Source organism: Rhinoderma darwinii, chromosome 2 (assembly GCF_050947455.1).
Source record: "Rhinoderma darwinii isolate aRhiDar2 chromosome 2, aRhiDar2.hap1, whole genome shotgun sequence".
Classification (NCBI taxonomy): domain Eukaryota; kingdom Metazoa; phylum Chordata; class Amphibia; order Anura; family Rhinodermatidae; genus Rhinoderma; species Rhinoderma darwinii.
This window is the reverse complement of record NC_134688.1, coordinates 439,562,372-439,574,544: the sequence shown is the minus strand read 5'-3', so window position 1 is coordinate 439,574,544 and position 12,173 is coordinate 439,562,372.

Sequence of the window (12,173 nt, the reverse complement as noted above, 5' to 3'; positions counted from 1 at the left end):
AGGCTGCAGCGGTCACATGGACTGCCGCGTCATCCAGGGAGGTAGGGCTGGATGCCGAAAGAGGGACGCGTCACCAAGACAACGGCCGGTAAGTATGAAATTCGTTTACTTTCACTAGGGAAAGTGCTGTCCCTTCTCTCTATCCTGCACTGATAGAGAGAAGGGAAGCAATTTTACCGCAGTCCGCAGCAGCTAGTCCGCATCAATTTACTGTACATTTTGGGCAGATCCGCAGCCGTAATCTGCAACCCGGATTACGTGCGGCATTGATGCGGACAGTTTCGGAGGAATTCCGCCACGTGGGGGCATGCCCTAAGGCCGAGTTCCCACGTAGCAGGACGCAGCACTTTTTAAAATTTTCACTTTTGTTTTTTTCTCCCCACCTTTCAAAAGCTATAATTTTTTTATTTTGTCGATATCGCCATACGAGGGCTCTTTTTTTCCAGGACAAGTTATAGTTTTTCATTGCACCATTTATTGTACTGCATAATGTACTGGGAAGCTGAAAAAAAATATTTGTGGGGTGAAATGGGCAAAAAACAGTGATTACGTCATATTTTGGGGGGTTTTGTTTTTACGGCGTCCATCAGGCGGTAAAAACGACAAATTCACCTTATTCTACAGGTTGATACGATTACGGCGATACCAAATGTATATGTTTTGTTTTATGTTTTACCACTTTTAAAAAAATAAAACCATTTGCAAAATTTAAAAAAACTTTTGTCTCGCCATATATAATAACTTTTTTATTTTTCCATCAACTTAGCGATCTGAGGGCTTAAGTTTTGCGCGGTGAGCTGTAGTTTTCACTGATACCATTTTAGGGTATATGCGACTTTTTGATCATTTTTTATTTCATTTTTTCTGCAGTGCTAAGGTGACCAAAAAACAGCAATGTTTTATATATATATATATATAGAAAAAAATCGAGCAAAGAAGCAGCACTCAATAGCAAAAAATTAAGTTTATTCACCCAACACAGCAACGTTTCACTTCCTCCATGGAAGCATTTTCAAGCCATGGAGGAAGTGAAACGTTGCTGTGTTGGGTGAATAAACTTCATTTTTTGCTATTGAGTGCTGCTTCTTTGCTCGATTTTTTCCATATACCACACTGGGAGAACGTCACTCCCTGTTATCTGAAGCCTAGCACCAGCTGTAATTGTTTTTTTGCACAGTGCTGCTCGTATTATATGTTTGTTTCTATATATATATATATATATATATAGATTTATTTATTTATTTTTTATTTATTTTTTACAGCATTGACCGAGCGGGTTAATCAACACTATATTGTGATAGTTCTGACTTTTACGGACGCAGCAATACCAGTTATGTTAACTTTTATTTTTTTTAACATTGATTTAGGGGAAAAATTTGATTGTTTTTGGAACATAACAAAAATCTTTATTTAACTGTTTTTTACTTTTTTTATTAGTCCCCCTAGGGGACTTGAAGCAGCGATCATTGGATCGCTTGCATGATATACTGCAATACTAATGTATTGCAGTATATCGTGATTCTGACAGTCTCCTTTGAAGCCCTGCCGGAGGCAGAGCTTCAAAGGAGTACAAAGATGGCAGACCTGGGGGCTTTTGTTCGACCCCCAGGCAGCCATAGCAACCATTGTAACCGGCCGATCGTGCCGCGGGGGCGTGATGGCGTGTTTGAGGGGGCGCCCCCCTGATTCTAACACTTTAAATGCTGCGGTCGCGATTGATCACGGCATTTAAAGTGTTAAACGGGCGCAATCAAAGTGAACTTTGATTCCGCTCATTGCAGGGAGGTGCCGGCTGCATGTAACAGCCGTCACCCGCTGTGCATGGAGCGAGTTTAGCCCGTGAGCTCGCTGCATACTTCCCCTTAACCCTCATCATGTACAGTTACGTGATTTTACGTGAAGGGGTTAAACGCTGCAGAATTTCCGCAACGGAATTCTGTCTGGAGATTCCACAGCATTTACAGTAGCAGGACAGTGAATGAGATTTAGAAAATCTCATGCCTACACTGCGGAAAAAAAAACCTGCAGCAAAATCGTTCATAAATTGACCTACGGTGCAAAATTCAAATCCACATCGTGTCAATTTATGCTGCGTTTTCCGTTGCGGGTTTTTCCAATTGAATTCAATGGGGATGTAAAACCCGCAACAAATAGCCAAGTGTTGCGACTTTTGCGGTGGAATCGCAGCGATTCCGATGCAAAAATCGAAATTTAGAAAAAAAAATTGCTTATATTTACCACCCGGGTGTTGTCATAACGAGCTTTTTTCTGTTCTTCCAGGCTGGCCTCCTGGGATGACGTTTCATTCCATGTGACTGTTGCATCCAATCACAGGCTACAGCGGTCACATGGGCTGCAGTGTCATCTCGGTAGGCCAGACTGCACGACAACGAAGGGACACGTCGCCATGACTACAACCGGGGTAAGTATGAAAGTTTTTTTTTCTAGCGCTGCTTTCCGCAGCGGAAATTGCGCCCGAAAGCTGAACCACAATGTGCTGCGGGTTTTAGGTCAGATATGCTGCGTAGTTTTACGCAGTGTATGCGACCCATCTGAACTTTTTTGCATTTCTGCAATATATCAAAACATGTCTTCCCTCTTCTTCCCTGCCTAAGGCTGGATTCACACACAGCAATTAGTTTGCGTTTTCGGTGGAGTTTTTCACTGTATATTTTTGCACGTTTGATCAACTTAGAATTTATCAGTATTAGGGTTAGATGAGGTATCTGAGGCACACAGGACCCACCTAACATCACTGACACATATATAGGAGCTGCAGAAGAGAAACAGAAAAAAAATAGAATAAAAGTTTATTAGAAAAGTGCTTCTTTTCACAAAATTCATACATTGCATGATTTTTTTTTTAACAAAATGGTCAAAGGTTTCCATGGTCTTTAAAGTCTATTGAAAAAATAGGAGTTTTGTAGAGTTTTGGGGCCAGTGACTTTTTTTTTTAAAGCAGCATGTTCTGGGTGTGGCGTTTATTCTGGCATATTTGAAGTCTTAGGGCATGCCCACACGTGGCGGATTTCCTCCGCAACTGTCCGCATCAATGCCGCACAGAATCTGCGTTGCAGATTCTGCGGTGGATCTGCCCAAAATGTGCAGTAAATTGATGCGGACTAGCTGCTGCGGACTGCGGGAAAAGTGCTTCCCTTCTCTCTATCAGTGCAGGATAGAGAGAAGGGACAGCACTTTCCCTAGTGAAAGTAAACGAATTTCATACTTACCAGCCGTTGTCTTGGTGACGCGTCCCTCTTTCGGCATCCAGCCCGACCTCCCTGGATGACGCGTCAGTCCATGTGACCGCTGCAGCCTGTGATTGGCTGCAGCCGTCACTTAGACTGAAACGTCATCCTGGGAAGCCGGACTGGAGACAGAAGCAGGGAGTTCTCGGTAAGTATGAACTTCTATTTTTTTTACAGGTTGCTGTATATTGGGATCGGTAGTCACTGTCCAGGGTGCAGAAACAGTTACTGCCGATCGCTTAACTCTTTCAGCACCCTGGACAGTGACTATTTACTGACGTCTCCTAGCAATGCTCCCGTAATTACGGGAGCCCCATTGACTTCCTCAGTCTGGCTGTAGACCTAGAAATACATAGGTCCAGCCAGAATGAAGAAATGTCATGTCAAAAAAGCAAGACGCATCCGCAGCACATATAACATTTTCATGACAGCTGCGGACTTCATTGCGGAATTTAGAATCTCCATTGAAGTCAATGGAGAAATTCCGCCATGAGTCCGCAACCAGTCTGCCACAACTCCGCAGCAGCCCTAGCATGCTGCGGACACCAAATTCCGCTCCGCAGCCTATGCTCCGCAGCGGAATTTTACGCATCGTCTAAACGAACACTGCTAAATAAAAGTGGAAGTCAATGGACAAACGGCTCCGCTGCGGATTAACGCTGCGGAGTGTCCGCTGCGGAATTCAAGAGGAATTCCGCCACGAGTGGCTTTGCCCTTATAGAGAAGCCTATGAAAAAAATACCAGAGAAAACGCCATACCCAGAGCATGCTGCCTTTTGAAAAAATTACATGTTTAACATTAAAAACATAAAAAATTCCACTAAAGTAAAGTTAAAGTAAATTAAAGTAAAAAAAAACATGAAAAACGCTTAAACTTTAAGGAGCTTATAGAGCAAATCGCTGGTTGTGGCTCTAGACTGAAAATATTTACTGTGGCAAACCATGGCAGAGTGGTGTAGAGTTAGCAGCACATGTTCCGCTCTCACTTTTTTTCTGCTGTTTTCGCGGCAGTTTTCGTCCGCGGCCATTGAAGCTAATGCAAGAACCATGGACAAAAACGCCACAAAAGATGCTCGGAAAATATTTCAATGTGAGGTCAGAGGCGAAAGCTGCAACAAGGGAAAATACGCTTTTTTTTTCAACTCGAGCGGTCAAATGCCACCCAGGGAAAAAAGGCATCTGCCTCCCATTGAAATCAAAGTGCGTAGATTTCGGGTGTTTGATGGCGCTGATTCCAACGTGGCTTCCGCATCAAAATCAGTGCCAGAAAGCTTAGTGTGAACAGGGAGTTATATCTCTGTTTTTTAATACTTTATTACCACCTTAGTAATGGCAGTTGTCTGTTTGATGATGTCCATTACTAAGGCGGGGCTTAGTGTTAGCCAGTAAAAAAGCTAGCACTAACCCCCATTTTATGATTATTACCCCGGTACCCACCACCAACAATTCAGTACCCGACCATCTGTAGTGATGGTCGGGCACTAGGGCGGCCGCAGGCTGGTATCATTATGTTGAAATGGGCCAAAAACAGTGGCTCTTCCCAACCCTGGTAATGATAGGCTGTGGCTGTTTTATTATATCAGGCTGGTTATTAAAAAAAATAACGACGTGGGGCACCCCCCCATTTTCATAACCAGCCAGATACAATAAAACAGCCGTAGCCTAGCGTTACCAGGGTGGGACGGGAAACTGTTTTGGCCCTTCCCAGCCTAATAATACCAGCCTGTGAATACAACCCTCTTTCACCATTTTATTTTTAAAAAAAAGGAGATCATCAGAGTAATCCAACGAATATACGACATAGTCCAAACAGTCCAGTGGAACCTGCAAAACAAAAAAAATAAGTAGTTAGTAATATGCCGCTGCTTCTTCATTCCTTTCTCCTACTGTGAATAGACATGCAGTTACACAGCGATTTACAGTAGGAGCAAGGAATGAAGGAGCCGCCGATCCTTCAAAGTCGCCGATCAGCTGTTCTGATCGCCGCTGATCTTTTATAGCCGCCTCTTAGCTGTTTTGATGGAACAGCAGCAAGCTGTGAACTAATACTGTGAACCACCGCTAGAGGGCGATTCACAGTAGGAGCAAGAAACAATGGAGCAGGGGGCTCACGAGCGCCCCCCCCCACACACACACACACACACAAACCCCCCAAACATGCAACTGCACCGCACACAAACCCCCCCACACACAAACCCCCCCCCAAAGATGCAAAAGATCACCCTCCCGCAAGCACACACATACACACACCTTGCCTGCAGTGCGGCCGGTCTTCATCAAAATGGTGTCGGCTTTCCCCTAACAAACCAGCTTCTATGCTGGGTCGCTCTGAACTGTGCATGCCACAGAGAATGCGCAGTACAGAGTTAGACGGCAAAAAGCACAGGATATAAGGAACGGCTCCCATTCGTTATGTTCTATGCCCCGTAGCTGCCATATTTCATCTGTGTATGTGTCGTGAAGAGACTCATACACAGATTAAATAAAATATGGCAGCCCCAGTACAGTACAGTAAAAAAGTGTTAATAAAAAAACTATTTTATGTGAAAAAATAAATAACATATATATAATATTTTATTAAATAAAAACACATAAATGAATAATAAAAAAAAAAATTCATGACACCTTTCCTTTAAGGATGGGGATCATCCACATATTTTTACAGGATTATGAGCCCTTCTTTTCTTACTCCCTTCTGTTTTCTTTCCATCTTTCTAATAAGAAGTTTATCTTAGTTTTATCAGTCTAAAGAATCTTGTTTCAGAACTGGGCGGCTTTTTAGATGTTTTCTAGCAACTCTAATCTGCCTTTCTGTTCTTCAGTGAAACCAGTGATTTGCATCTTGAGATAAACCTGCTGTATTTACATGATGACGCCATGTCTTGATTGTAGATCTTGACAATAATATGCCAACTTCCTTGAGAAATGTTGTCAAGGGTTTGGTGGTGCTGAGCTCACCATTCTTTTTAAGAATACAACAAATTGTTGATTTGGCCACTCCTAAAGTTTCTGGCATCGCTCTAATTCGTTTTGCTTTTCAGCCTTATGATGGCCTCCTTTATATGCATTGACACCTTTTTGGACTGCGTATTGACAGTTCCCAAGAACAGCTACCGAATGCAAATTAAACAGCAGATCAACTCCAAACCTTTTATCTCCTTACTTGGTCATGAAATAACGTGGAACAGGCCACAACCAGCCAAGAAAGTGCTCATCACTCAATTGTCCAATTATTTTTTTAAAGGAGCTATATAAAAATCCCTAAACAATTAAAAGGGGTTTTCTAGGACTTTTATATTGATGACCTTTCCTTAGAATAGGTCAATATAAGATCAGTGGGGGTCCAACACCCGGCACCATCGTCGATCATCTGACTAAAGGGACTGCGTAAAATATGTATTGGTCACACAGTTGCAGGGCTCGCTATAAGAGAGAGCTCTAATAACTACATTGTATCGAGCCCTGCGCATGTGAGAGTATTACATGACCAGAACAGAGTTTCTGGCTCTGAAAGTAAACAATGAAGGTTCCCATTTAATGACTAGATGCAGAAATCTTGAAAGTCACAAGAAATTTATACATGAAGTATATTAGATTATTGCATAACTTTCAGTATTCCTTATTTGTGCCCCACGGCACCTAGGTAGATATACACTATACCCCCTAGCTAAGCCTTTACTATGTGGTCACAAAATGTATAATCTAGCAATTTTGTCAAATTTAAAATGTGCTGCTACCCATGTAAACAATTCATATTATGTAATGTGTGGGTGGTCATGTGTAACCTATTAGTTAGTTGACTCTGGCTGTGTGTGATTCTGCGCAGGTGTTGCGCACTTACAGATGCAAAAGCTTTTGATGCCATTATTTGTGAATGCATCGGTTATGGTGAGCTATATTTCAGCACCTGCACATTAACAGGGAATGAGGCGGTCAAGCCACCATGTTATATTGTATGGAGAAGGAAACTATTGGTCTCCAATATCTCAATGCATAACATCTTGAATTTTAAAATTAGAAAATAAAAAATTAAGTTGTAAGTTATTTTAATTCATGTTTTATGATCCTTTAATAAGTGTCCATAGAAAGTGAACTATCCCTTTTAACCCCTTAGTGACCAGCCCATTTTAGGCCTTAATGACCAAGCTATTTTATTCGTTTTTCTATAGTCGCATTCAAAGAGCTATAACGTTTTTATTTTTTCGTCTACATAGCTGTATGAGGACTTGTTTTTTGCGGGATTAGTTGTGATTTTTAATGGCACCATTTTTGGGTACATATAATTTTTATATTAACTTTTATTAACCTTTTTGGGGGGGATTATAAAAAAAAACTGAAATTCCGCCATTGTTCTATGCGTTTTTAAATTGACGCCGTTCACTGTGCGACGTAATTAACATGTTACCTTTATTCTATGGGTCGGTACGATTACGGCGATACCACATATGTGGAGGTTTTTTTATGTTTTACGACTTTTGCACAATAAAAACACTTTTGAACTAAAATTATTTGTTTTTGCATCGTCGCTTTCCAAGAGCCGTAATTTTTTTATTTTTCCATCAATGTAGTGATTTTTTGGGCTTGTTTTCTGCGGGACAAGACGTAGTTTTGAGTGGTACTGTTTTGGGGTACATGGGACTTATTGATTCATTTTTATTATGACTTTTTTGGGGGGCAATGGAAAAAAATTGCAATTTCGCCATAGTTTTTGGCGTTTTTTTTTTACGGTGTTCACTTTGCGGTTTAAATGACATATTAACTTTATTAATGGAGTCATTACGGTCGCGGCGATACCACATATGTGTACTTTTTTTTTTTTTTTACACTTTTACTAAATAAAACCACTTTTTATGGAAAAAAATGGTTTTATTTATTTTTTTACTGTACTTTTTATTAATAATCTTTATTTCACTTTGATGACTGATTTTATTAGTCCCACTAGGGGACTTTACTGTGCGATGTTCCGATCGCTGCTATAATGCTCTGGTATACTTCGTATACCAGAGCATTATTGCCTGTCAGTGTAAATCTGACAGGCAATCTGTTAGGACGTGCCTCCGGCGCGTCCTAACAGGCATATGTCCAGGGCAGACCTGGGGGCTTTTATCAGTCCCCCGGCTGCCATGACACCCCATCGGAGACCCGCGATTTCATTCGCGGGCCGCCGATGGGTGAGAGAGGGAGCGTACTCCCTCTGTAAACAAAGTTAAATGCCGCGGTCGCTATTGACGGCGGCATTTAACGGGTTAAACGGCCGCGATCGAAGTAAACTTCGATCGCGGGCGTTGGAGCAGGAGCTCAGCTGTCATCAGACAGCAGAGCCCCGGCTCCTGCCTGCACGGGAGACCCGTGCAGGACTTAGACTAGGCTGACGTGAAAAGGCGTCAGCCTAGCCTAAAGCCCAGTAGTAAATGACGTGAAAAGGCGTATTAGTGGTCACTAAGGGGTTAATATACTTTTAATATACTAAATAAGAAGTAAGTGTGTTAACTAAAGTATTTAAATTATGTTTTGTCGTCACAGAGATATCAGCATTTTTCTATTATATTGTGGGGGTCATTTTTGAAAGAATGACTTTAAGGCTGTTTTCACACTGTGTTTTTTGCAGGAGGAAAATTCCTCCTGCAAAAACTGCTCCAGACGTTTTTTGCACAGTGGTTTGACAAAAACTCGTCAAAACACTCGTCAAGGCGTTTTTTTCCAGTTTCTGACTGATTGAAAAGGGGTTCTGGAGGCGGAAACCACCTCAAGATGGGTCATGTCGCTTCTTTTTACCGCGGCGTGGTTTTTCCGCTCACGGTAAAAAACTCGTCCGCCTCCCATTGAAGTCAATGGGAGGCATTTTCGGGCGGTTTTTGACCAGTTTTGTGGAGCGATTTCAGTGTGAACAGGGTCTAAGTCATTCACCTGTATCTGATAGAAGTAAACTGTGACAAATAGTCAAACAAAAGAGCCATTATTACCAATACATAACAATTTGGCTCACTCTACATACTCCAGTACATTTTCCTCACCTTCTAAGTGGCTTCTTGACTTCCATTTAATAAAAAATTAATTTAACTGTGTGACTTTTTACGTCCCACTGTACATAATGACTACCGGGGATCCCGAAAAAACTAACAAAAAACAACAACTTTCAACACTGCAGCATACATTTTTTTTTACAATGGGAGTCAATGGCAGTTGTAAGTAACTGAATAGGCATACAGATGTATATACAAACGTGGGCGGCGAACATGATGTACCGTAATCATAGCCTCAATTTGCTGCCTGTAAAATTGGTAGTCTGTCCATGACAGGTAAACTAGATTACAAGCTCTATCAGGACATGGACTGGATGAAGACCGAACAGCAAAACAAAATGATAAAATAACAATATTTTAAGCAGATAATATAAGTAATAAAATATGTATACTTTGTTTTTCCCTCACAAGTATGTTGGTAGTATGTGAATGAATAATATTAAAGTAAATATGTCAATATATATACAGAATATATGGAAACAATTTCTTTAACTCTGAGATATTAATTTTTACCTCAAGTGAAAAGGTTTCAAAAAGCCTTTGTAAATAAGACAAATTTATTCTCGTTTAATTCTTTCAATGGATCACATGTTCTTTTGTTGTTTTTGCTTTTTTTATGTTTTATGTCTTTTTAGTGTTTTGTATTTTTTTGCAGTAAATTTCATTACACATTTACATTGTTATTGCATAAAGTCTAACTTTGTATAGAGTCATCCCTACAGCTTTCTGATTAAAATACCCATTCACTGCTCAGAAATAAATATGTTACCAACGTTTCTTCTTCTTTGTAACAGATAAAAACAATAGACAGAGTTTAATTTAAATTCTTAGAGAATTACCACAGTTATCACAATTTAATTGCTTTCTGTCTGATTTCCTCAGTACTTTCTTCATCACATGAGATTATTAGGATTGAAGGTCCTAGACTCTTTTCAATTCTTATTACACGGCCTCCTCCTTTGTTTAGGAATGGTCCAGTGACTGGCAGTGTAATTTCTCCGTGGAATGAAAATTAGAAGTTTGTTTGGTCAGAACTTTTATTTTTCTGTGCAATAAACTTTACTAATGTGCAACTATAGTCTGCATAAGGGTAATATTGTAAAAAGTGGTGGTTCCATCATTAAATGTTTGCTTTTGGCTATGGCACTTTTTTCTTTGCACTAACATTATTCATTACACTAATTGTGTAAAGCATCAGAAATTATTATTGATTCTGTTAGTATTAAATGTGAACACAATTTATTCTAATACCATCCGAACATTGTTTTTTGATGTATGGGTAAAAGACATTTGTCACTATGATAGAACCTCTTAAATTAGGCTAAATACCCTATCAAAGTTGAGGGATGCATTTGCACCCAATAAACAGCACTTCAAAAAGGCTGAGGCGTAGCTATAGGGAATGCAGAGGTAGCAGTTGCTACCGGGTCATTGGGGCTGAGATTTTTCCCTACAGTAGATCAGGGCTGGGATAAGGGGTAAGCGGAGTGGAGGTCGTCTAGGGTGCAATTGACGAAGGGGCGTGCAATTACTATATTAAAAAGAATTAAACATGCAATGTACAATCTCAATTAGACAATATGACCAAGCTGCTGATAATGCTTTAAGTGCTGGTGGCCGATGAGTGCTTCAGTTTTGTGCAACAGAAGGCAATTAAATGAATGATGATCCATTTATCATGCTGAACTTTAGAGACCGAGGGGGATTTTTACAGTTTGATAACCTTGCCTTGACAAGGTAGATTGTCCCACTCCTGCACTGGATCAACATACTTCCTATACAAAAGCCTTTTGGGCACTCAAGAGATGGCATATTATTAAGTGAATGCACTTGAGTTTGGACGTCTGATCAGCCCTTTAAGGGAAATAAGTTGTGTAATTACACAAAGTAGCTCAACGCTATTGCTGATGTGGAATCTTGGGCAATAATTAAAAAAAAAAAAAATTACTTTTTAAGATACAGCTTCCATGTATCCTGTATACATAGAAGTTGTATGTTGCCGTCAAAGCCGATTCTGTTAGGTCGGCTCCTCTGAAGGCTCGGTTGAAAGCTGGTTCTGCATGTTAGACATGCAGGATTCAACTAATAACAATGACATCTAAGTTAATAAACTTACATGTGATCGTTATTAGCTAGATCTCTGACACGCAGGACCAGCTGACCTCACGGAATCAGCTTTGACAGCAAGATACAACTTCTATGTATACAGGATACATAGAAGCTGTTTCTTAAAGTAAAAACATTTTTTTTTTATTAAAGTCAATTAAAAAGTTGCTTACAAATTTTTTATTAAAGTCAATTAAAAAGTTACTTACAGGTTGGTGACTAGCTCGCTGAGCCAGATGGCCGCATAGAAGGAGTGCTCTCTCTGAAGCTGGGATAATCCGAAGCAATCTGCCTTCTAAATGGCATAGACTTGCCCCAATCCACACAAATATTGAAGCTGGACCACTGTGAACCATTACCGAGTGACTATCGCCGCACAACAAATGGTCCCCGGCTGGCGAACTAGCAAGGCCCTTACATCGCGACCTACATCCTTGGCTGAACACTCTCTCCAACTTGCCCGCCCCTCCTTCTTTTACCACATACAACCAGTGAGTGAATCTCTTTAAGTCCCCGACAAACCGGAATACCCTCCGGTAGTGATCCCTCATCTACAACCCGACACTGTTACGGCAATGTAGTAACTTCTCAATCTATGGTCCTAAGCTGACTTGCTGGATTAAAGGGGGGAAGAAACGTACATTTAGCAACTAACAGTAGTGGTACCATGATATACAGGAATCCAACGAACAATATTTAACATATAGTCATGGTTAAAAGACATAAAGCTGAGCGTTGAAACACCTCCAAACAACAGAAAAAAACGCAATCAGATATTTATAAATTTTTCAGATGG